This window comes from Thalassophryne amazonica, chromosome 12 (genome assembly GCF_902500255.1).
Source record: "Thalassophryne amazonica chromosome 12, fThaAma1.1, whole genome shotgun sequence".
NCBI lineage: Eukaryota > Metazoa > Chordata > Actinopteri > Batrachoidiformes > Batrachoididae > Thalassophryne > Thalassophryne amazonica.
The window spans coordinates 12,026,392-12,050,847 of NC_047114.1; the positions used below are offsets into that span (position 1 = coordinate 12,026,392).

Below are 24,456 nucleotides of genomic sequence, written 5' to 3' on the forward strand. Positions count from 1 at the left end.
GGACCTCACCCTGATCACCTGCGGCTCGTCAGGACTCACAGCTGAGGTGCATCTATATGGATTGGAACATGGTGGCATTTAAGACTGGAGTATACAGTGTGTATTTGCCAGAGACTCGACCTTGTGACCAGACGGGTGAGATCGTCGTCTCGGGAGCCATCTCATCATCAGTGGATGCAGAGAACGTCCAGGGTTTGATGCACGGTCTGTGAAAGAGGAGGGGGTGAGGTCTCACGCTCGTCAGCACACTTCCTGAGGTACGTTAGATTTTGTGACTAACATTTATACAGTCAGTAAATGTGGTGTCCCTCACACCTTTATTATATTGAGCTGTATGTTAGTCATGTATCGGTTTCCACTGCAGTGGAGTTTTGTGAACTGGATGTTCCATGCCTGCAGGTTGGGAAGCTGATTAGTAATCAAGCCAGGAAGTGTTTGCTGTTTGTACACCTTTAAGTGTTCTCTCTGTGTGTAGAGTGTGGACTCACATAAATGGTTCCTTCTTTCACAGACTCGGTTTGTTGCGGCCACCTGGGGGGTGTCGGCGGGGTCCTTGGGTCCGAACAGCTTCTGGCTCCGGACCGTTAGCGCTGCTGGGAGCGCACCACGCCAGACCGCACTTTCTGTTATTTTTGTATCACTGTTATGTATTAAAGTCAGTTAGCCTTTGTACCGTGCTCTGCTTATTTCATACTGGGTCCTTCAAACGCTGGTCGGTTCTCCGAGCTGCGTCCGACACATAACAGGTAATTCATCGGAAGATAATTAGTCCGATGATGGTTTTTAAATTTATCTAAAAAGATAATCCGATAATGAAAACATTATGTTCGATAATTATCTGTTATCGGATTATCGGAAGTGTGCCCACCACTGACTCTGAATAAATTAATATATTATACACAGACATAATACATATACAGACACAACTATTCATGGACGCTAATTCCAACAGGGTCCTCAAACGTTCCACAGTGATTCAAGCTACATATTCATTTATAATGTCAATGAATAAAATTAAAATCATTTTAACAAATAAATACTAACACAAACACCATCATGTGTAATGAAACGTCATAAAATAAACATGATAAGAGCAGACGCTTCGTTCCTACTGAAGAAAAGCAGCCAAATACTGGTCATAAATATAAACATATTCTCTTCACTTCCACATATCTGGAGAGAATGTGACACAGAATAAGGATCATATTGTTTTGTGTAGGTTTTTGTCAGCACAAACTGTGTATCTGTGCTGTTACATGTGAGTTTAAGGTGACGAGGTTCAAATGCGCGTTCCTACGAAGGCGGCGCTTTTCGCGGCAAGGGACCTGAATTCGGCACAACACCAACATCAAACCACGGGCCAAACACCCAAATTTAGAATCTGTAGAATCCTGTTAGTGGAGACATCTGCTGCAATTCACGTCTTCTCTTCTGCATTTTGTCAATTTTTGTAGCTCCGCCTACAGGCCTGTGTCGAGGTCATGTGATCACACAGTTTGTAACAGGTCCTTTTATAATTCTGTGACACATGCCACGGAAGTGCTAAACTCATGTTTGCTCTGTGACACACCTACATAGTCTGCGCGAGACCAGATCCACACCGCCTGCCAGATCTGTTTCAATGTATGCGCACAATTACATGTACAAAACATTTGATGGCCATCCAGAACAACAGAGTCTTTTATCTTTATCGAGTTTACAGCAAGAGTCTGTTTTATTAACACAACTAGCACATGTACAGAACAGATCTGGCAGGCGGTACGAATCTGACACTGATAAGGCTGCTTGGCTCATCCCACATTCTGACAGGAGGTGGAGCAGGATAACTCAAAAGGTATTAATTGGATTTTAGTGAAATTTGGTGAGCAGATAGACAATGTTGTGGGAAATAAGTGATTCTGTTTTGGAGATGATACGGAGTATATTATAGAACTGAGATCCAGAATATTGTTTAGCATACAGCAACATTTAACTCGAAAAGGTGCAAGAGGATGGTGATGAAATTTAGTGAGCAGATGGATAGTGTCCTAGAAAATTAGTGATTTTATATTGAATTTATTCCAGAACATATTTTGGATCCAAGATCCAGAACATGTTTTAATCATTCATTAATTTAATAACTTATTAATGATGAACTTCAATGACATTTTGTAATCAGATGAATAATGTCCTAAGAAATAATTTATGTATTTTTTTGTTGTTGTTGTTGTTGTTGTTGTTGTTTTTCTGGACTTTCTATCAAATTCTAGATACATTTAAGTTACTTTTCATTTGATCACTTTCGATCAAATTTCTGTTGATGAAATTTTATGAGAATATTGATCAATTCTGAGGAAACCAGGCTTGATGCCAAATGCCAGTGAAAACTGGCATGTGGCTCTCTGAGTGCATTCTAGCTGATGTTGTGTGGTTCTGTCTAGAGAGGTACATTCTCTCGAGTCCAGATATAAACCAGGATATGAAGCCATTTTACACCACAGAGTATATTTTGGGCAAAGACGGCTGATACCCAGGAACAGTTTAATGAGGAGTTAATCTACCTGGTCGACTGACACCAAACGGGTTCTGATGCAGTTCCACACCTCACAATGAGATCGTGTTAAAAAACGCTGTCGTCTTCGTCGTTGGGGACACTTGATGATGATTTCTGTCACAAACAGCATAAAAATAAACAGAGAGATTTTACAGTCGTTAGTAATCGTACTTCCTCTGACAGAAACGCTGAGATGTCCAGCTTCCTCATTCCTGTCAGGCCGCTGATAATCAGAGCGACCGACGGCTCTTTACTGTAAATGCTGACAGCCTGAGCCGCTTTATCACGAAACAACACAACAGGCGACTGACAGCAAACTGTTCCACAAAATTCACTTCCCCATTCACACCTGCACTGTCAACAAAAAACATGACCTCTGACCTCCAGAATGTACAAGAACACTATTGATTTTTTAGATATCAGAGCAAATATAGTTTCAAGTTTCAATAGTTTATTGTCATTGTCAAGGTAACAACGAAATTACATTTAGAGCAATTCATACAATTCATTTATTCATTCATTTATTTATTTCATTAATTTAAAAGAAAAAAAAAACAGAAAAGCAGAAATAAAGCATCTCAATTACCAGAATGAAAAGGAGCAGAGAGAAGAACAAGTCTTATATTTTCTGCCCCTTTTTACAATACAATCTTTCAATATCCAGCGTCATTATTTGACATTATTTAACAGATTGTATTTCTTTAACTTGTCACATACGAGGTCTGTCAATAAAGTATAGGTCCTTTTTATTTTTTTCAAAAACTATATGGATTTCATTCATATGTTTTTACGTCAGACATGCTTGAACCCTCGTGCGCATGCGTGAGTTTTTCCACGCCTCTCGGTGACGTCATTCGCCTGTGAACACTCCTTGTGGGAGGAGTCGTCCAGCCCCTCGTCGGAATTCCTTTGTCTGAGAAGTTGCTGAGAGACTGCCGCGTTGTTTGATCAAAATTTTTTCTAAACCTGTGAGACACATCGAAGTGGACACGGTTCGAAAAATTAAGCTGGTTTTCAGTGAAAATTTTAACGGCTGATGAGAGATTTTGAGGTGATTCTGTCGCTTTAAGGACTTCCCACGGTGCGAGACGTCGCACAGCGCTCTCAGCCGCCGTCGTCAGCCTGTTTCAAGCTGAAAACCTCCACATTTCAGGCTCTATTGATCCAGGACGTCGTGAGAGAACAGAGAAGTTTCAGAAGAAGTCGGTTTCAGCATTTTATCCGGATATTCCACTGTTAAAGGAGATTTTTTTTAATGAAAGACGTGCGGACGGGTCCGCGCGTCGGGACGCAGCCGCCGCGACGCTCCGCCACAGGAAAAACACCTCTGTTGAAAGCCTTAAGGACAAGTTGGAACATGTCCTGCCTGTTAAACAATTTCTCATATACTCACTCCACTGAAAGCCATCAAAAGCCGCCTGGATTTTACAAATGGTTATCAACACGGAGGTGTTTTTCCTGTGCCGCCGCACCGCGTCGGCTGCGTCCCGACGCGCGGACCCGTCCGCACGTCTTTCATTAAAAAAATCTCCTTTAACAGTGGAATATCCGGATAAAATGCTGAAACCGACTTCTTCTGAAACTTCTCTGTTCTCTCACGACGTCCTGGATGAATAGAGCCTGAAATGTGGAGGTTTTCAGCTTGAACAGGCTGACGACGGCGGCTGAGAGCGCTGAGCGACGTCTCGCACCATGGGAAGTCCTTAAAGCGACAGAATCACCTCAAAATCTCTCATCAGCTGTTAAAATTTTCACTGAAAACCAGCTTAATTTTTCGAACCATGTCCACTTCGATGTGTCTCACAGGTTTAGAAAAAATTTTGATCAAACAACGCGCCAGTCTCTCAGCAACTTCTCAGACAAAGGAATTCCGACGAGGGGCTGGACGACTCCTCCCACAAGGAGTGCTCACAGGCGAATGACGTCACCAACAGGCGTGGAAAAACTCACGCATGCGCACGAGGGTTCAAGCATGTCTGACGTAAAAAACATATGAATGAAATCCATATAGTTTTTGAAAAAAATAAAAAGGACTTCATTGACAGCCCTCGTACCACTGACTTATTTCATAATTAATTATTTCATAAACTTATTTCATAATTGCACAATCAGCAATTTGTGCAAAAATAGCAGTGTGATATAAACAGTACAGTATGTAGGCACATATGATGTAAACACTGACATGGGCAGGGAGGGAGAATAGATTAAGACTGTTACTGTAGAATCATCATCATCATCATCAATTTTATTTATATAGTGCCAAATCACAACAAACAGTTGCCCCAAGGCGCTTTATATTATATTTATATTGTAAGGCAAGGCCATACAATAATTACGTAAAAACCCCAACGGTCAAAACGACCCCTGTGAGCAAGCACTTGGCTACAGTGGGAAGGAAAAACTCCCTTTTAACAGGAAGAAACCTCCAGCAGAACCAGGCTCAGGGAGGGGCAGTCTTCTGCTGGGACTGGTTGGGGCTGAGGGAGAGAACCAAGAAAAAGACATGCTGTGGAGGGGAGCAGAGATCAATCACTAATGATTAAATGCAGAGTGGTGCATACAGAGCAAAAAGAGAAAGAAACACTCAGTGCATCATGGGAACCTCCCAGCAGTCTAAGTCTATAGCAGCATAACTAAGGGATGGTTCAGGGTCACCTGATCCAGCCCTAACTATAAGTTTTAGCAAAAGGAAAGTTTTAAGCCTAATCTTAAAAGTAGAGAGGGTGTCTGTCTCCCTGATCCGAATTGGGAGCTGGTTCCACAGGAGAGGAGCCTGAAAGCTGAAGGCTCTGCCTCCCATTCTACTCTTACAAACCCTAGGAACTACAAGTAAGCCTGCAGTCTGAGAGCGAAGTGCTCTATTGGGGTGATATGGTACTAAGAGGTCCCTAAGATAAGATGGGACCTGATTATTCAAAACCTTATAAGTAAGAAGAAGAATTTTAAATTATATTCTAGAATTAACAGGAAGCCAATGAAGAGAGGCCAATATGGGTGAGATATACTCTCTCCTTCTACTCCCCGTCAGTACTCTAGCTGCAGCATTTTGAATTGACTGAAGGCTTTTCAGGGAACTTTTAGTACAACCTGATAATAATGAATTACAATAGTCCAGCCTAGAGGAAATAAATGCATGAATTAGTTTTTCAGCATCACTCTGAGACAAGACCTTTCTAATTTTAGAGATATTGCGTAAATGCAAAAAAGCAGTCCTACATATTTGTTTATAATGCGCTTTGAATGACATATCCTGATCAAAAATGACTCCAAGATTTCTCACAGTATTACTAGAGGTCAGGGTAATGCCATCCAGAGTAAGGATCTGGTTAGACACCATGTTTCTAAGATTTGTGGGGCCAAGTACAATAACTTCAGTTTTATCTGAGTTTAAAAGCAGGAAATTAGAGGTCATCCATGTCTTTATGTCTGTAAGACAATCCTGCAGTTTAGCTAATTGGTGTGTGTCCTCTGGCTGCATGGATAGATAAAGCTGGGTATCATCTGCGTAACAATGAAAATTTAAGCAATGCCGTCTAATAATACTGCCTAAGGGAAGCATGTATAAAGTGAATAAAATTGGTCCTAGCACAGAACCTTGTGGAACTCCATAATTAACCTTAGTCTGTGAAGAAGATGCCCCATTTACATGAACAAATTGTAATCTATTAGATAAATATGATTCAAACCACCGCAGCGCAGTGCCTTTAATAACTATGGCATGCTCTAATCTCTGTAATAAAATTTTATGGTCAACAGTATCAAAAGCAGCACTGAGGTCTAACAGAACAAGCACAGAGATGAGTCCACTGTCTGAGGCCATAAGAAGATCATTTGTAACCTTCACTAATGCTGTTTCTGTACTATGATGAATTCTAAAACCTGACTGAAACTCTTCAAATAGACCATTCCTCTGCAGATGATCAGTTAGCTGTTTTACAACTACCCTTTCAAGAATTTTTGAGAGAAAAGGAAGGTTGGAGATTGGCCTATAATTAACTAAGATAGCTGGGTCAAGTGATGGCTTTTTAAGTAATGGTTTAATTACTGCCACCTTAAAAGCCTGTGGTACATAGCCAACTAATAAAGATAGATTGATCATATTTAAGATCAAAGCATTAAATAATGGTAGGGCTTCCTTGAGCAGCCTGGTAGGAATGGGCTCTAATAGACACGCTGATGGTTTGGATGAAGTAACTAATGAAAATAACTCAGACAGAACAATCTGAGAGAAAGAGTCTAACCAAATACCGGCATCACTGAAAGCAGCCAAAGATAACGATACATCTTTGGGAGTAATTGAGTAATTTTTTCTCTAATAGTTAAAATTTTATTAGCAAAGAAAGTCATGAAGTCATTACTAGTTAAAGTTAAAGGAATACTCGGCTCACTAGAGCTCTGACTCTTTGTCAGCCTGGCTACAGTTCTGAAAAGAAACCTGGGGTTGTTCTTATTTTCTTCAATTAGTGATGAGTAGTAAGATGTCCTAGCTTTATGGAGGGCTTTTTTATAGAGCAACAGACTCTTTTTCCAGGCTAAGTGAAGATCTTCTAAATTAGTGAGACGCCATTTCCTCTCCAACTTACGGGTTATCTGCTTTAAGCTGCGAGTTTGTGAGTTATACCACGGAGTCAGGCACTTCTGATTTAAAGCTCTCTTTTTCAGAGGAGCTACAGCATCCAAAGTTGTCTTCAATGAGGATGTAAAACTATTGACGAGATACTCTATCTCCCTTACAGAGTTCTTGATTGTAACTAGGTTTAAGGATATGATTCCTTCTTTATGTTCTCTAATGTCATATACCAACACAGAGCAGAGTAGCTACCTAAACTCTGTAAGGGAGTTAGAGTAATTCTTCTTCTTACTTATAAGGTTTTGAATAATCAGGTCCCATCTTATCTTAGGGACCTCGTAGTACCATATTACCCCATTAGAGCGCTTCGCTCTCAGACTGCGGGCTTACTTGTAGTTCCTAGGGTTTGTAAGAGTAGAATGGGAGGCAGAGCCTTCAGCTTTCAGGCTCCTCTCCTGTGGAACCAGCTCCCAATTCAGATCAGGGAGACAGATACCCTCTCTACTTTTAAGGTTAGGCTTAAAACTTTCCTTTTCGCTAAGGCTTATAGTTAGGGCTGGATCGGGTGACCCTGGACCATCCCTTGGTTATGCTACTTTAGACGTAGATTGTGGGGGGGTTCCCATGATGCACTGTTTCTTTCTCTTTTTGCTCCGTATGCATCACTCTGCATTTAATCATTAGTGATCGATCTCTGCCCCCCTTCACGGCATGTCTTTTCCTGGTTTTTCCCTCAGCCCAACCAGTCCTCAGCAGAAGACTGCCCCTCCCTGAGCCTGGTTCTGCTGGAGGTTTCTTCCTGTTAAAAGGGAAGTTTTTCCTTCCCACTGTTGCCAAGTGCTTGCTCATAGGGGGTCGTTTTGACCGTTGGGGTTTTTCATAATTATTGTATGGCCTTGCCTTACAATATGGAGCGCCTTGGGGCAACTGTTTGTTGTGATTTGGCGCTATATAAGAAAAAAGTTGATTGATTGATTGATGATGAAGAAAATAAGAATAACCTCAGGTTTCTTTTCAGCACTGTAGCCAGGCTGACAAAGAGTCAGAGCTCTATTGAGCTGAGTATTCCATTAACTTTAACTAGTAATGACTTCATGACTTTCTTTGCTAACAAAATTTTGACTATTAGAGAAAAAATTACTCATAACCATCCCAAAGATGTATCGTTATCTTTGGCTGCTTCAGTGATGCCGGTATTTGGTTAGACTCTTTCTCTCCGATTGTTCTGTCTGAGTTATTTTCATTAGTTACTTCATCCAAACCATCAACATGTTTATTAGACCCCATTCCTGCCAGGCTGCTCAAGGAAGTCCTACCATTATTTAATGCTTCAATCTTAAATATGATCAATCTATCTTTGTTAGTGGTTATGTACCACAGGCCTTTAAGGTGGCAGTAATTAAACCATTACTTAAAAAGCCATCACTTGACCCAGCTATCTTAGCTAATTATAGGCCAATCTCCAACCTTCCTTTTCTCTCAAAGATTCTTGAGAGGGTAGTTGTAAAACAGCTAACTGATCATCTGCCGAGGAATGGTCTATTTGAAGAGTTTCAGTCAGGTTTTAGAATTCATCATTGTACAGAAACAGCATTAGTGAAGGTTACAAATGATCTTCTTATGGCTTCAGACAGTGGACTCATCTCTGTGCTTGTTCTGTTGGACCTCAGTGCTGCTTTTGATACTGTTGACCATAAAATTTTATTACAGAGATTAGAGCATGCCATAGGTATTAAAGGCACTGCGCTGCGGTGGTTTGAATCATATTTGTCTAATAGATTACAATTTGTTCATGTAAATGGGGAATCTTCTTCACAGACTAAAGTTAATTATGGAGTTCCACAAGGTTCTGTGCTAGGACCAATTTTATTCACTTTATACATGCTTCCCTTAGGCAGTATTATTAGACGGTATTGCTTAAATTTTCATTGTTACGCAGATGATACCCAGCTTTATCTATCCATGAAGCCAGAGGATACACACCAATTAGCTAAACTGCAGGATTGTCTTACAGACATAAAGACATGGATGACCTCTAATTTCCTGCTTTTAAACTCAGATAAAACTGAAGTTATTGTACTTGGCCCCACAAATCTTAGAAGCATGGTGTCTAACCAGATCGTTACTCTGGATGGCATTTCCCTGATCTCTAGTAATACTGTGAGAAATCTTGGAGTCACTTTTGATCAGGATATGTCATTCAAAGCGCATATTAAACAAATATGTAGGACTGCCTTTTTGCATTTACGCAATATCTCTAAAATCAGAAAGGTCTTGTCTCAGAGTGATGCTGAAAAACTAATTCATGCATTTATTTCCTCTAGGCTGGACTATTGTAATTCATTATTATCAGGTTGTCCTAAAAGTTCCCTAAAAAGCCTTCAGTTGGTTCAGAATGCTGCAGCTAGAGTACTGACGGGGACTAGCAGGAGAGAGCATATTCTCACCCGTGTTGGCCTCTCTTCATTGGCTTCCTGTTAATTCTAGAATAGAATTTAAAATTCTTCTTCTTACTTATAAGGTTTGAATAATCAGGTCCCATCTTATCTTAGGGACCTCGTAGTACCATATTACCCCATTAGAGCGCTTCGCTCTCAGACTGCGGGCTTACTTGTAGTTCCTAGGGTTTGTAAGAGTAGAATGGGAGGCAGAGCCTTCAGCTTTCAGGCTCCTCTCCTGTGGAACCAGCTCCCAATTCAGATCAGGGAGACAGATACCCTCTCTACTTTTAAGATTAGGCTTAAAACTTTCCTTTTCGCTAAGGCTTATAGTTAGGGCTGGATCGGGTGACCCTGGACCATCCCTTGGTTATGCTGCTTTAGACGTAGATTGTGGGGGGGTTCCCATGATGCACTGTTTCTTTCTCTTTTTGCTCCGTATGCATCACTCTGCATTTAATCATTAGTGATCGATCTCTGCCCCCCTTCACGGCATGTCTTTTTCCTGTTTTTTTCCCTCAGCCCCAACCAGTCTCAGCAGAAGACTGCCCCTCCCTGAGCCTGGTTCTGCTGGAGGTTTCTTCCTGTTAAAAGGGAGTTTTTCCTTCCCACTGTGGCCAAGTGCTTGCTCATAGGGGGTCGTTTTGACCGTTGGGGTTTTTCATAATTATTGTATGGCCTTGCCTTACAATATGGAGCGCCTTGGGGCAACTGTTTGTTGTGATTTGGCGCTATATAAGAAAAAAGTTGATTGATTGATTGATACTCTATCTCACTTACAGAGTTTAGGTAGCTACTCTGCACTGTGTTGGTATATGGCATTAGAGAACATAAAGAAGGAATCATATCCTTAAACCTAGTTACAGCGCTTTCTGAAAGACTTCTAGTGTAATGAAACTTATTCCCCACTGCAGGGTAGTCCATCAGAGTAAATGTAAATGTTATTAAGAAATGATCAGACAGAAGGGAGTTTTCAGGGAATACTGTTAAGTCTTCAATTTCCATACCATAAGTCAGAACAAGACCTAAGATATGATTAAAGTGGTGGGTGGACTCATTTACATTTTGAGAAAAGCCAATTGAGTCTAATAATAGATTAAATGCAGTGTTGAGGCTGTAATTAATAAGCTGGAATGGAAGATTGCTGCTAATCCTCCGCCCCGGCCCGTGCTACGAGCATTCTGACAGTTAGTGTGACTCGGGGGTGTTGACTCATTTAAACTAACATATTCATCCTGCTGTAACCAGGTTTCTGTAAGGCAGAATAAATCAATATGTTGATCAATTATTATATCATTTACTAACAGGGACTTAGAAGAGAGAGACCTAATGTTTAATGTGACCACATTTAACTGTTTTAGTCTGTGGTGCAGTTGAAGGTGTTTTTTCTTTTTGAATTTTTATGCTTAAATAGATTTTTGCTGGTTATTGGTGGTCTGGGAGCAGGCACCGTCTCTACGGGGATGGGGTAATGAGGGGATGGCAGGGGGAGAGAAGCTGCAGAGAGGTGTGTAAGACTACAACTTTGCTTCCTGGTCCCAACCCTGGATAGTCACGGTTTGGAGGATTTAAGAAAATGGGCCAGATTTCTAGAAATGAGAGCTGCTCCATCCAAAGTGGGATGGATGCCGTCTCTCCTAACAAGACCAGGTTTTCCCCCAGAAGCTTTGCCAATTATCTATGAAGCCCACCTCATTTTTTGGACCACCGCTCAGACAGCCAGCAATTCAAGGAGAACATGCGGCTAAACATGTCACTCCCGGTCCGATTGGGGAGGGGCCCAGAGAAAACTACAGAGTCCGACATTGTTTTTGCAAAGTTACACACCAATTCAATGTTAATTTTAGTGACCTCCGATTGGCGTAACCGGGTGTCATTACTGCCGACATGAATTACAATCTTACCAAATTTACGCTTAGCCTTAGCCAGCAGTTTCAAATTTCCTTCAATGTCGCCTGCTCTGGCCCCCGGAAGACAATTGACTATGGTTGCTGGCTTCACATTTCTCAAAACAGAGTCGCCAATAACCAGAGTTTGATCCTCGGCGGGTGTGTCGCCGAGTGGGGAAAAACGGTTAGAAATGTGAACGGGTTGGCGGTGTACACGGGGCTTCTGTTTAGGGCTACGCTTCCTCCTCACAGTCACCCAGTCGGCCTGCTTTCCCGGCTGCTCGGGATCTGCCAGAGGGAAACTAACGGCGGCTAAGCTACCTTGGTCCGCACCGACTACAGGGGCCTGGCTAGCTGTAGAATTTTCCACGGTGCGGAGCTGAGTCTCCAATTCGCCCAGCCTGGCCTCCAAAGCTACGAATAAGCTACACTTATTACAAGTACCATTACTGCTAAAGGAGGCCGAGGAATAACTAAACATTTCACACCCAGAGCAGAAAAGTGCGGGAGAGACAGGAGAAGCCGCCATGCTAAACCGGCTAAGAGCTAGTAGCTGCGCTAAGCTAGCGGATTTCTAAAAACACACAAAGTGAATAATGTGTAAATAATTTAGAGGTGATTCAGCAGAGGGAGTGCTTTAGTTAAGGCACGTGAAGATTACACTGTGAAGCAAATCGTTATCTAGGTAACTAGAGCAATCTAACTGCGCAGATTAAACAGCTAACAGATGCAGCAAAACACCGCTGTGCTCCGGAACAGGAAGTGATACAATACCGCAGTGAGAGCCAACCACCAGTAGAGGCAAGCAAGAGCAAGAGTTCCATAAGAATACTGCTTATGGAATGTTTGCTGCAATATAGATTATTTCACCAAAGTGCCAGACTGTCTGAGAAACACTACATACAAGTCCAACCCAGCTGTCACAACCTGGCAACATACAACAGAATTCCAGCAGCGTGCACACAGAAGCCTCCTGTGCAAGAACAAAGACTCGCTAGCTTATTGTTATCCGTTAGCTTAGCTCACAGATGTAGCTGTTGTTGATATGATGGAGCAGGATGGCATTCAGACCCAAGTCGACTCCACCCCTCCTCATAGAAAACCATGAATGCGTGACTTTGAGGCTATTGAGCTCATTAGCAGTGACTCCTCGGGGACAGTAGTTTTGTGCTTCTCAAAGAGAACATTAGCATTTTACAATGAAGAAGCTCAACTCGCAGAACCTCATTCTAAAGAATAAAATGCTAGGGATCGATCTAAGGTTCCTGGAGATGGATCTAAGGTTTCTAAGAAACAAGATCATGGGACTGCATCTAAGGAGGGGTCTAATGATGCCAAGAAACAAAATACTTGGGATGGATGTAAGGATTCTAAGGAACAAAATTCTGGGTATGGAGCTAAGGACTCTAAGTAACAAGATGCTGGGGATGGAGCTAAAGATTCTAAGAAACAAGATCATGAGGATCAATCTAAGGAGTCTAAGGGATGAGATCCTGCTGATGGATGTAAGGATTCTAAGGAACAAGATGCTTGGGATGGAGCTAAGCATTCTAAAGCCCCTTTCACACCGGGGGTGCTCCCAGTTGCTCCCTATTGCACCATGACGACGCCGAAAAACCGCGCTGTTTGGAGTTAATTGCCGGTTAATTACTGTGTCAGCTTGCGTCTGATGACGTCTCATGGCGCTGCGAGTTTTGCTGCCGCAGGTACTGCCGGGTGCTCCCTCTCACTCTCCCCTTTAAATAGCCTTATTTTCTGCCTCTCATCCAGTCTGTTTTCTGAACACAGTAAACACACTGTTCTTTCCTCCTTTGACCGCGTGATGCGCGCGTGCACGAACCGTCCTTTAAAGCAAATTTGAAGATGTCTGGAGTTCTAGTTGATGTTGACATGTCCTGGACTTATGTCCTTTTTTAACTGTGATAAGTGAGTTCGAGGAGAGAAAGGAACTAACTGCTTGCAGACAATTTTTTTTCTTCTTCTCTTTTCTCCTTTGACCGCGAGATGCGCGTGCGAACGAACCTTCAAGCGAATGTGGAGATGTCTGGACTTCTATTTGATGTTAACATGTCCTCCTGTCTCAGGACTTATGTCCTTTTTTGTCCCTTTTTTAACTGTGATGTGAGAGTTTGAGCAGAGAACAAGGAACTAATGCCTGGAGCCACACTTTTTTTTTTTCTTTTAATTGTTCACATGTGCACACGTGAACGAACGTCCATGAGTGGGCTACAGATGTCCGGAGTTTTTACTGGATATTTCTGGCAATCATTCTGCATTTTTTTTTTCTTAAGCATGTAGTTTTTACTGCATTAAGTACACGGTATAACAACAATCCTGTGTGATTTATACTGCGGGAACAACGGAACACAGCAGGAATCATAAGTTGGCTTCGAGTCACGTCGGGTAACACCTCTTTACCCCGAGTAACGCCTCTTTGCCCCCACTTGCGCTGGAACCACATCCTTTCTGCATCGAGTACAGGACGCCAAAAAAATTAAACATGTTTAATTTTTCGGCGCCCGACTTGCTTCCTCCTTTGCGCCCTCGCGCTGTTGTGGCGCCGAGCTGCATCATCTCGGCAACGAGTTGCTTCCACGCAGCGTCGTCATAATGACGGACGGCGCAACTGGGAGCAATCGAGAGCACCCCCGGTGTGAAAGGGGCTTTAGCTCGATGCAGAAAGGATGTGGTTCCAGCGCAAGCGGGGGCAAAGAGGCGTTACTCAACGTGACTCGAAGCCAGTTTATGATTCCTGCTGTGTTCCATTGTTCCCGCAGTATACATCACACAGGATTGTTGTTATACTGTGTACTTAATGCAGTAAAAACTACATGCTGAAGAAAAAAAATGCAGAATGATTGCCAGAAATATCCAGTAAAAACTCCGGACATCTGTAGTCCACTCACGGACGTTCGTTCACGCGCGCACATGTAAACAATTAAAAGATAAAAAAGTGTGGCTCCAGGCATTAGTTCCTTGTTCTCTGCTCAAACTCTCACATCACAGTTAAAAAAGGGACAAAAAAGGACATAAGTCCTGTGATAGGACATGTTAACATCAAATAGAAATCCAGACATCTCCACATTCGCTTGACATGTGCGCGCGTGAACGAACGTCCATGAGTGGACTAGAGATGTCCAGACTTTTTACTGGATATTTCTGGCAATCATTCTGCTTTTTTTTTTTTTTCTTCAGCATGTAGTTTTTACTGCATTAAGTACACGGTATAACAACAATCCTGTGTGATTGATACTGCGGGAACAACGGAACACAGCAGGAATCACAAATTGGCTCCAAGTCACGTCGGGTAACGCCTCTTTGCACCAAATTACGCCTCTTTGCCCCGACTTGCGCTGGAACCACTTCCTTTCTGCGCCAAGCACAGGACACCAAAAAAATTAAATGTTTAATTTCTCAGCGCCCGACTTGCTTCCTCCTTTGCGCCCCTCGCGCTGTTGTGGCGCCGAGCTGCATCGTCTCGGCAACGAGTTACGCCCACGCGGCATCGCACGGCGCAACTGGGAGCAAGTGGGAGCAGCCCCGGTGTGAAAGGGGCTTAAGGAGTCTAAGGAACCAGATCCGAGGGATGGACCTAACGATGTATCACAGGATGCCAAGAAATTAGGTTCTGGGGATGGATCTTAGTATTTGAAGCAACCAGATCCTGGGGTTGGGTCAAAGGATTCTAAGAAACAAGATCCTAGGTGGAGATCAAAGCAGTGAGATCCTGGGATGGATTATCTTGGCATTAAGGCAAAATGATGAGCAGTTTGTGTTGGGGAAAGTGTAGTGACACGGACCCACAACAGGGGGCGCAAATGAACGGTCAATAGATGAGCCAAAAGGTAACAATTTAATGTCGTGAATGTGCACAACGAATATACAGACAATCTCAGAATCTGATAGCAGTCAATACACAAAGGTGACGTGTGGGCAGGCTCAAGGATAGAAGACATCTGTCCTGAGAAGAGCCGGAACCACACGATTTCTGCCGCCACCGAACCTGGTAAATACTGGAGCCGCCAAGTCCAGAATTCCCAGATGATCACCGTCCCCGACTGTCGGATCTGGTACTGCTGGCGAGGAGCACAAACAGTGAGATGTGGGTGTGTGCACACCCAGTAACCAAAACAGTCAGAAGGTGGAAAGTCACCTCCACCCCTAATCACACACTCGTGCAGCTCTTGTTAACCACTTATCTGGTTGGGGTATGAAGCGAAGCCGTCGCTGTTCACACCAAACGCCAATCCAGCAGACTATGACACAGTTTTCAGTACAGCAGAGAATATTACCTTCACAGGTAGATGATATCTCGGCAATGAGGTGGAGATGATGTCCGGGTTTTATGGAGTAGTAAGATGAAGTGTACATGGGTGACAGCTGTCATGAGATAATGAGTGACAGCTGTCACCCCCGGCTGTGTCCGTGGCGGCAGCGCCCTCTCGTGCCTGAAGCCCGCACTTCAGGCAGGGTGCCCTCTGGTGGTGGGCCAGCAGTACGTCCTCTTCTGGCGGCCCACACAACAGTTTGCATGTCTATATTTTTCATCCCTAGTGAGTAAGTCTCATTCATCCATTCATCTCATTCATCCTTAGTGAGTCTCATCCCAGTAAGTCTCATCCATTCTGGAACAGGACTGTTGTACTTTTACCACCTCTGTGACCCCATCAGTTTATAACAAACTCACCTACGTAGTCTAAAGGATCGGTCTACACAGAGTATAAAAAAGTTACAGGGTGTTCTTAATACTTAGCACTAATTGGCCCAGAGAGCAGACTTTAGTCTGCAGTGAAAATCCCCCCAAAGTTTAGCATATGACCAACCTCCTCCCTTTGTTATATAAATGAGCTGAGTCCCTGTGTGGTCTGTATAGCCTGCATATGTAATAACATATGGAGGCTGAGACAGGTTTCAGCAGAGAAAAGCAGCCTATTGTTTCTTTGGAATGTGCCAATAATAACATATGGAGGCTGAGACAAGTTTCAGCAGAGAAAAGCAGCCTATTGTTTCTTTGGAATGTGCCAATTAGTTTCACTTCGGCACCAACCTCCTCCCTTTGAACTCAACCATAAATAGAGAATGCCTTTCACACAGACCGCTTGATTGCATTGCACAACCAATGCAATCAAGAAGAATCAACACTCAGGAGGCCTTCGCAATGCTACAGAGCATGTCGGACTGTGAATCTGATGGTGGAAATGTGAGCGACTTTGCATTTCAGAATGAAAACGTTGTCACCGATTCTTCAAGTGATGAAGATGCGACTGCTCTTGCACCAGTAAATCCTTCCCTCCAAAGACGCACCAGGAGACAGGCGGTCAACACAGAGGCTACATCGGATGAGGAGGAAGACACAAAGCATGGCAACCCCCCCACCCCCAGCAAAAAAAACACCTGGATCCACAGAGAAGGCAAAAGATGGCACTGTTTGGTTCCACCGCAAGTTTGGAGACTATTCTGTTCATGAAACTCCACAGACAGCATTCAGTGGATCTGGAGGGCCAACAGAGTTTGCAAAATGCAAAATCACAACTCACCTTCAAAGCTTCCTGTGTTTGGTGGCTATTAGCATGTTGTTGACCATCAGAGACTGTACAGTCCAGGAGGGCCGTAGAACAAACCTTAACTGGCAGATGAAAGTCTATGAGCTGATGGCGTTCCTTGCAATCCTTTTCTGAAGGGCTGCCAAAGGCTACGTTGGTGCCATGCGATTCATGTGGACCAATACATTTGGCAACCCAGATATCAAAGCCATAATGCCCCATAACCGCTTTCTTGAAATAAAGCAGTACCTTCGCTTCGACAACAAGGACACCCGCAAGGAACGCTTACAAACAGCGGTTTGTTCAGCAGTGTGTGTCATCCTACAGTCCAGGGCAGCATGTTACTACCGTGGATGAGTAATTATTTCCGTCAAACGTTTGTTGTCCCTTTCTGCAGTACATTACATCCCAGCCTGACAAGTTTGGAATCAATTTTTGGATTGCAGCAGATCTGGACACGAAATACATGGATAATGTCATCCCTTACTTGGGAAAAGATCCCACTCGTCCAGCGGGAGAGAGGCTGTCAGAGAATGTTGTTTTGAACTTGATGGAATGATTTATGGACCAGGGAAGGACTGTAACTATGGACAATTTCTCACCTCTCTGTCTTTGGCTAACAGGCTTCTTCAATGAAAAGTAACTCTGCTTGGCATGTTGTGTGTGCCGCTGAAGAGGAGGTACTGCTGGCCCACTACCACCAGAGGGCGCCCTGCTTGGAGTGCGGGCTCCAAGCACGAGAGGGCGCCAGACCCAGAGGAAGTGACAGCTGTCACTCATCACTCCAGCTGTCACTCATCTACACCACTATATAAGCCGGACTGCAACTCCACCTCCCCGCCGAGAAATCGACTACCAGTACCAAGGTAATTTCTCTGCTGACTGACACATTGTGTAACAATCTGAACTTCTGTTGCAGCCGTTTTCCTGAAGTGTTGCCTTGTCTGGAGGATTGGCATTTGATGTGACAGTGACGGCTTCATCTCACACCCCATCCCAGATAAGTGGTTGATCAGGAGCTGCACGAGTGTGTGCGATTTGGAGGTGGAGGGGCTCCCTCCTAACGGTGTCTGGACTGTGAATTACTGAGTGTGCGGACTCACACTCACACATCATATTTCTGCTTTCTGCCAGCAGTACCAGGGTCGACAGCCGAAGACAGAGGCCACCTGGGGACTCGGGACTTGGCGGCTCCGGTGTTCTTCAGACCGTTGGTGGTGGAAGCCGTGTGGGACGCGGCTTCTCTCTCGTCGGGCGTCTTCTATCTTCGAGCCTGCCCACACGTCACCTGGTGTTTATTGACTGTGAAAATTACGACACCTTTCGTTGTGTATTATCACAACATTAAATTGTTACCTTTTGGCTTACTCATTGTCCGTTCATTTGCGCCCCCTGTTGTGGGTCCGTGCTACGACACCTTCCCAACATGGCATCACCAACAAAAATTGTTGGGAGCTACCAGCAACTGCCAAGAAAACCTCAGGCCGCCAGTTGTACTCAGCACAGGGGTTCACATCTGGAAGTGCTTTGCTGATGGTGTACACAAAAAAAAAAAAGAAATCTGCCTGTCTTCTGAGCACCATGCATCAGAAAGTGGACATTGTGAACACCCGAAAACAAAAACCGAACACTGTTGTTGATTACAGCCATTTCAAATGCGGTGTTGATATCGGACCAAAAATTGCGCAACTACTCTGTGCATGCAGGAACACGGAGATGGCCCATGGCTGTGTTTTACAACCTTTTGGACATGGCTGCCACAAATGCACATGTTTTACACACAGTATGTACAGGATCAAAAGAAAGTCAGCAATTGTTCATGCTGGAGCTCGCCGAGGAACTTCAAAACAGACATTTGCAGGAAAAGGCACTACGGGAAGAGCGCAAACAGCAGCGTTGTGAGATGAAAGTTTCTCAGAAGAAAAAGACACAGTGCCAGGTCCCCATACTCTGCAATAATAACAGAAGCACTGTATAGTCTTGTATAGTAACAAGCCTTTTATTTCAGAGAAATAAAATGTTGTTATATTCCTGACGTTATACCCTCTGTTTGTTGTTATTCCAAGATGAAATTGTTGGGGGTGCTGATCCCAATTCTATGACATTGTGAGCTTAGTACAGTACATTGTCAATGTAATTGGTGTTTAGCCTACAACCAAATTACCATTCATGAAGGATTTCATCAGAAATACTTCTGCCCTTCTTAAAATGACAGGCAATTTTTACAATAAGTGTTTTTTATGACAAACAGAAAACATATCTTGGATCAAATGGTAAAAATGTTGTAAAACTGTTTGTTGGCTAAATAAAATATAAAATGAAAAATGGTTACTCTTAGGTCATGAAATAAGATATGACCTCAATGAAATTGACTGCAAAATGAATAATGTTGCAGGGGCAGTGGTGGCAGACTCCAGCTGAAATAATACTTTTGCACTCAGGCTCAATCAGACACAGCAGAGCAATGTGGCCTATTGTTTCTTTGGAATGTGCCCAGATAGGTTCACTTGAGCTGCATGTTAATTCCTGCCCAAATATTAGCATATGGAGAGGAATTAACATGTTTTGCAAAGAGGAGGGGGCAGGCAGCAGAAACAAAAATCTCTGTGCCTGCCAGTGTTAACAATAACAAAACTATTCATTTTGATGCACTCATAGTAAAAGCTGGAGCTCTGTGAAGGTTTCTGTGCACCTGCACAGTCATGAGTCATAAACCCAGCCTGTCAACAACCGTCTCTGCTCCAGATTCAGTTTTGTGCATGATTAATTATAAGTGTTATCAATAAAATCTAAAAAAAAATACATCTGCTGCCGGGGGAAAACCGTCTTGGAGACATTCCCTTTTGCAGCGAACTGAGAAGAGCAGTGGCAGTGCGCACGTACACACACACACACACACACACACACACACACACACACCAGCTCCTCAAAACAAAAAAAAGCTTGCCACAAAATACAAAAGGGGTAAAATCCAGAGCATGCCACACTCACCGTGTTTTCCAAATGTAAACTCCACACAAACAAAGAAGTGCATGCGCGTGAGTCCACCAAGCCGGCTCCAGCTTTGGCTCTCTCACAATCATGGCACGTTAAATAACGTCCATTAATTCCTGGAAATAATGTATTCTGACTTTTTCCATTGCAACAAATCCATCTCTGTGTCCAGGCAGTCTGTTAAAAACAGTGTCAGATGTCCCGACGTCCATGTCCACAGCTTCAGTAAACCAGCATCCACACAAACAGTGCATCACCACACTTTAGGCTCCAAAATCCAACACTCTGAAAGAGTTAAGAGTTTCGGGATGAAGCATGTCGTCTCCTCTCTGTAAATCTGAGCCATCGCTTTGGAATGGCAGCTCAGGAGCTTCATTTTCGGATGGAGCAGGTTCATTTCCCTCAGTCTGTCAGTCAGTGGGATGTTTCTGTTTTGCTAATAAGGATGTCACACACTAAAAAATGCCGAGAATTGCCGAGTGAGACGTTTTCCGAAAATGCACCTGCTAAGGCTCAGAGTGAGAGGAATAACATACATCAGAGATCATTACATATTGGCTGAGTGGATCCTTGTCTTTTGATTGGTGCTTTGTATGTCACATGACATGGATTAATTCATCCCATTTGTGTTGCATTGCATTTAGAGAGCGGTTTGGTTCCATTTAGAGTGCAAATTTGGTTCCATACATTTGGTTATCATTGCACTCTGCACACGTGCACACACAAGCATACACATGCCCATGTGCTCACGCACACAAATGCTCATCCACACACATGCTCGTGCATGCACATGCACTCGCGCCCACACATGCGCGTGCGCACACACACAAAACAAATCCACTGTGCTGTCTGGAGGCTGTAACCAGGAAAGAAGAATGAAAAGCTGGACTGATTTCTGATGTGATTTTTTTTGCTGCACTGAGGATGTACACAGTCTTTTTTGGTAGTACACCCGCACACAAGCGCTGACCTGGTTGCGTGTGTGTGTGTGTGTGCAAGCACGCGGGGGACAACGACACAATGATTTGATTGAGCTAACTGACAATGCTAATTCTTGTAACACACACACATATACACACACACACACACAATCCACCCCGCTGTAAGTCGTCTGGATGCATGAAGAGCTGTTCAGATGAAAAACTGACATGATTTTTGGCTGGACTGAGGAACTACACAAAATCTTTTTTTTTATGGAAGTCTGAAGTCAGTGCACAGCATCACTGGTCTGCACATTCCAATTTCGAATTTAGCAGCAGTGGAACATCAAAATGTAAGTCCCTTTTCTGTTATTATAAATTAATAAAATATGAATGAAAAGGATCTATCTACCGTTATATAAACAAATAATGAATGTTTTTACATTCTTTCAATGGAACAAATATTTAATTTGGTGAAAGCTGGTCCCACATAACACAGATTTTGTCCACCTTGCAGTGGCTCCCCAACCATTTCAGAATGCAATTTAAAATTCTGGTGCTGAGCACTGCCCAGTCAAATGCCACCTTACATCACTGAATTTTTACACCCATATGTTACAAGCTGATCTGAGGTCTTGGCACCTGGGCCTGTTGGTTGTGCCGAGGTCACGGCTGAAGACTGTGCATTTGAGATGGTGGCACCTGAAATTGTGGAATGCACTGTGCCTTTAGACCTACCAGTGAAGCTCAAGACTCATTTGTACAGGCTGGCATTTACCAAGTTTTATCTAGTTTTATGTTTCTGCTGTTTTAATTTCTGTGTTCTTATGTGAAGCACTTTGTGATTTTTATCTGGAAAAGTGCCATATAAATAAACTTACAATAGTTACTTATGGGATTCAATCAGCAGCTTTGCAGCCCACATTATGTACTAGGGTGACTATATGACCTTATAACACATTTCAAACCTTAACTGCAAACACAATAAATTAACAAAGGACTGATACATAATGAATCATAAATCATTATCAAGCTGTTCCAGAGCTGAAATATGAAATAACAGAAAAATAAAATCTCACTGAACAGTCATCAAGTTGTTTATCAGGGGAAGAAAACACTTGACTTGTATAAAGTTGTCAAATGATGGTTTATCTCTTTCTGTTTTTGAGATTATCTGTTTTTTATCCTCTTCTAAGGTTTAAAAAGCACAAAACGTGTTTTAATTTTTTTTTTTTTTTTCTGTGTTATGTGTCGGACGCAGCTCGGAGAACCGACCAGCGTTTGAAGGACCCAGTATGAAATAAGCAGAGCACGGTACAAAGGCTAACTGAATTTAATACATAACAGTGATGTGATACAAAACAACAAAAGAGTGTGCGGTCTGGCGTGGTGGTGATATGGTGCGCTCCCAGCAGCGCTAACGGTCCGGAGCCAGAAGCCGTTCGGACCAAGGACCCCGCCGACACCCCCCCAGGTGGCCGCAACAAACCGAGTCTGTGAAAGAAGGAACCATTATGTGAGTCCACACTCTACACACAGAGAGACCACTCAAAGGTGTACATAAACAGCAAACACTTCCTGGCTTCATTACTAATCAGCTTCCCAACCTGCAGGCATGGAACATCCAGTTCACAAAACTCCACTGCAGTGGAAGCCGATACATGACTAACGTACAGCTCAATATAATAAGGTGTGAGGGACACCACATTTACTGACTGTATAAACGTTAGTCACAAAATCTAACGTACCTCAGGAAGTGTGCTGACGAGCGTGAGACCTCACCCCCTCCTCTTTCACAGACCGTGCATCAAACCCTGGACGTTCTCTGCATCCACTGATGATGAGATGGCTCCCGAGACGACGATCTCACCCGTCTGGTCACAAGGTCGAGTCTCTGGCAAATACACACTGTATACTCCAGTCTTAAATGCCACCATGTTCCAATCCATATAGATGCACCACAGCTGTGAGTCCTGACGAGCCGCAGGTGATCAGGGTGAGGTCCTGATAACCTCAGCAACACAGCCACTCAGTCCCAAATGCAAGCCACCTGGAAGGAAAAACAAAAGACAGAAACAAAAAGGCAGCCAGGCCCCCCCAGCCATACAACATTCTGATTTGAATAATCTGGAAAAACAGACCACTTTTAATCTGGTTACATATGACACAACCTAGAGTTAACAAGTTTTAAACTTGAATCTGAATTATTATTATTATTATTATTATTATTATTATTATTATTATTATTATTATTATTATTATTATTTAATTTCAAACAGTTCTGACAGCTGTCAATCTGTTCACATCTTACGATAATGATCGTAAGATGTATAAGTATGTATGTGGAACACACATACAAACATACACACACTTAGACACACAATCCCCCCAACACATATACTCATACACAATCCCCGACACACATACATACACAATCTCCCCAAACACACAACCCCCCACACACATACACGCATACATACATAACTCCCCCACACATACACTCATACATACACAATCCCCGACACACATACACACATACACAATCTCACAAACACACAACCCCCCCACACACATACACTCATACATACACAAGCCCCCCACACACATGCACTCATACATACACAAGCCCCCCACACACATACACGCATACATACACAACTCCCCCACACATACACTCATACATACACAACTCCCCACACATACACTCATACATACACAATCTCCCCAAATACACTCATACACACTTACATACACAACCCCCCAAACACATACATACATACATAAACAACTCCCCCACACATACACACATACATACATAACCCCCCAAACACATACACACATACATAAACAACCCCCACACACATAAACACATACATACACAATCTCCCCAAACACATACAACACCCCACACTCCCACACATACATACACAACCCCCCAAACACACAACCTCCCCACACACATACATACACAATCTCCCCCAAAACACTCATGCACACTTACATACACAACCCCCCACACACACATACACGCATACATGCACAACCCCCCCACACATACACAACCCCCCCCACACACACACACATACAGTGGGGAAATACGTATTTGACCCCCTGTCAGTTTTGCAGGTTTCCCCACCGACAAAGAATGTAGAGGTCTGTAATTTTTACACTTCAACTGTGAGAGACAGAATCTAAAAAAATTCCATAAAACCACATTTTATGATTTTTAAATAATTAATTTGCATTCTAGTGCATAAAATAAGTATTTGACCCCCTGTCAAAACTGACAGGGTGTTGTGTGGGACGCTGAAGAGGAGGTACTGCTGGCCCAACACCAGAGGGCGCCCTGCCTGAAGGCGGGCTTCAGGCACCAGAGGGCGCAGTCGCCCACCAGGAGCACCAGGAGCCCGGAGCTGACAGCTGTCACCACTCACTCATCATCACCATCCACCATATAAGCCTGGCAGAGACATCACAACCCTGCCGAGAAATCAGCTTACCCGACAAGTAAACCTCTCAGCCGTTATTGTGCCGTTCGCACATTTCTTGTTTCTAAGTTTGGCAGTCGT

The 24,456-nt window shown here is 43.3% G+C and overlaps 1 protein-coding gene across 1 annotated transcript in view; it reads right to left on the reverse strand.

Annotated features, from left to right (window-relative positions):
• basp1 (brain abundant, membrane attached signal protein 1) overlaps positions 1 to 24,456 on the reverse strand; it is a 138,440-nt gene that overhangs the window by 108,879 nt on the left and 5,105 nt on the right. The window lies entirely within an intron of this gene.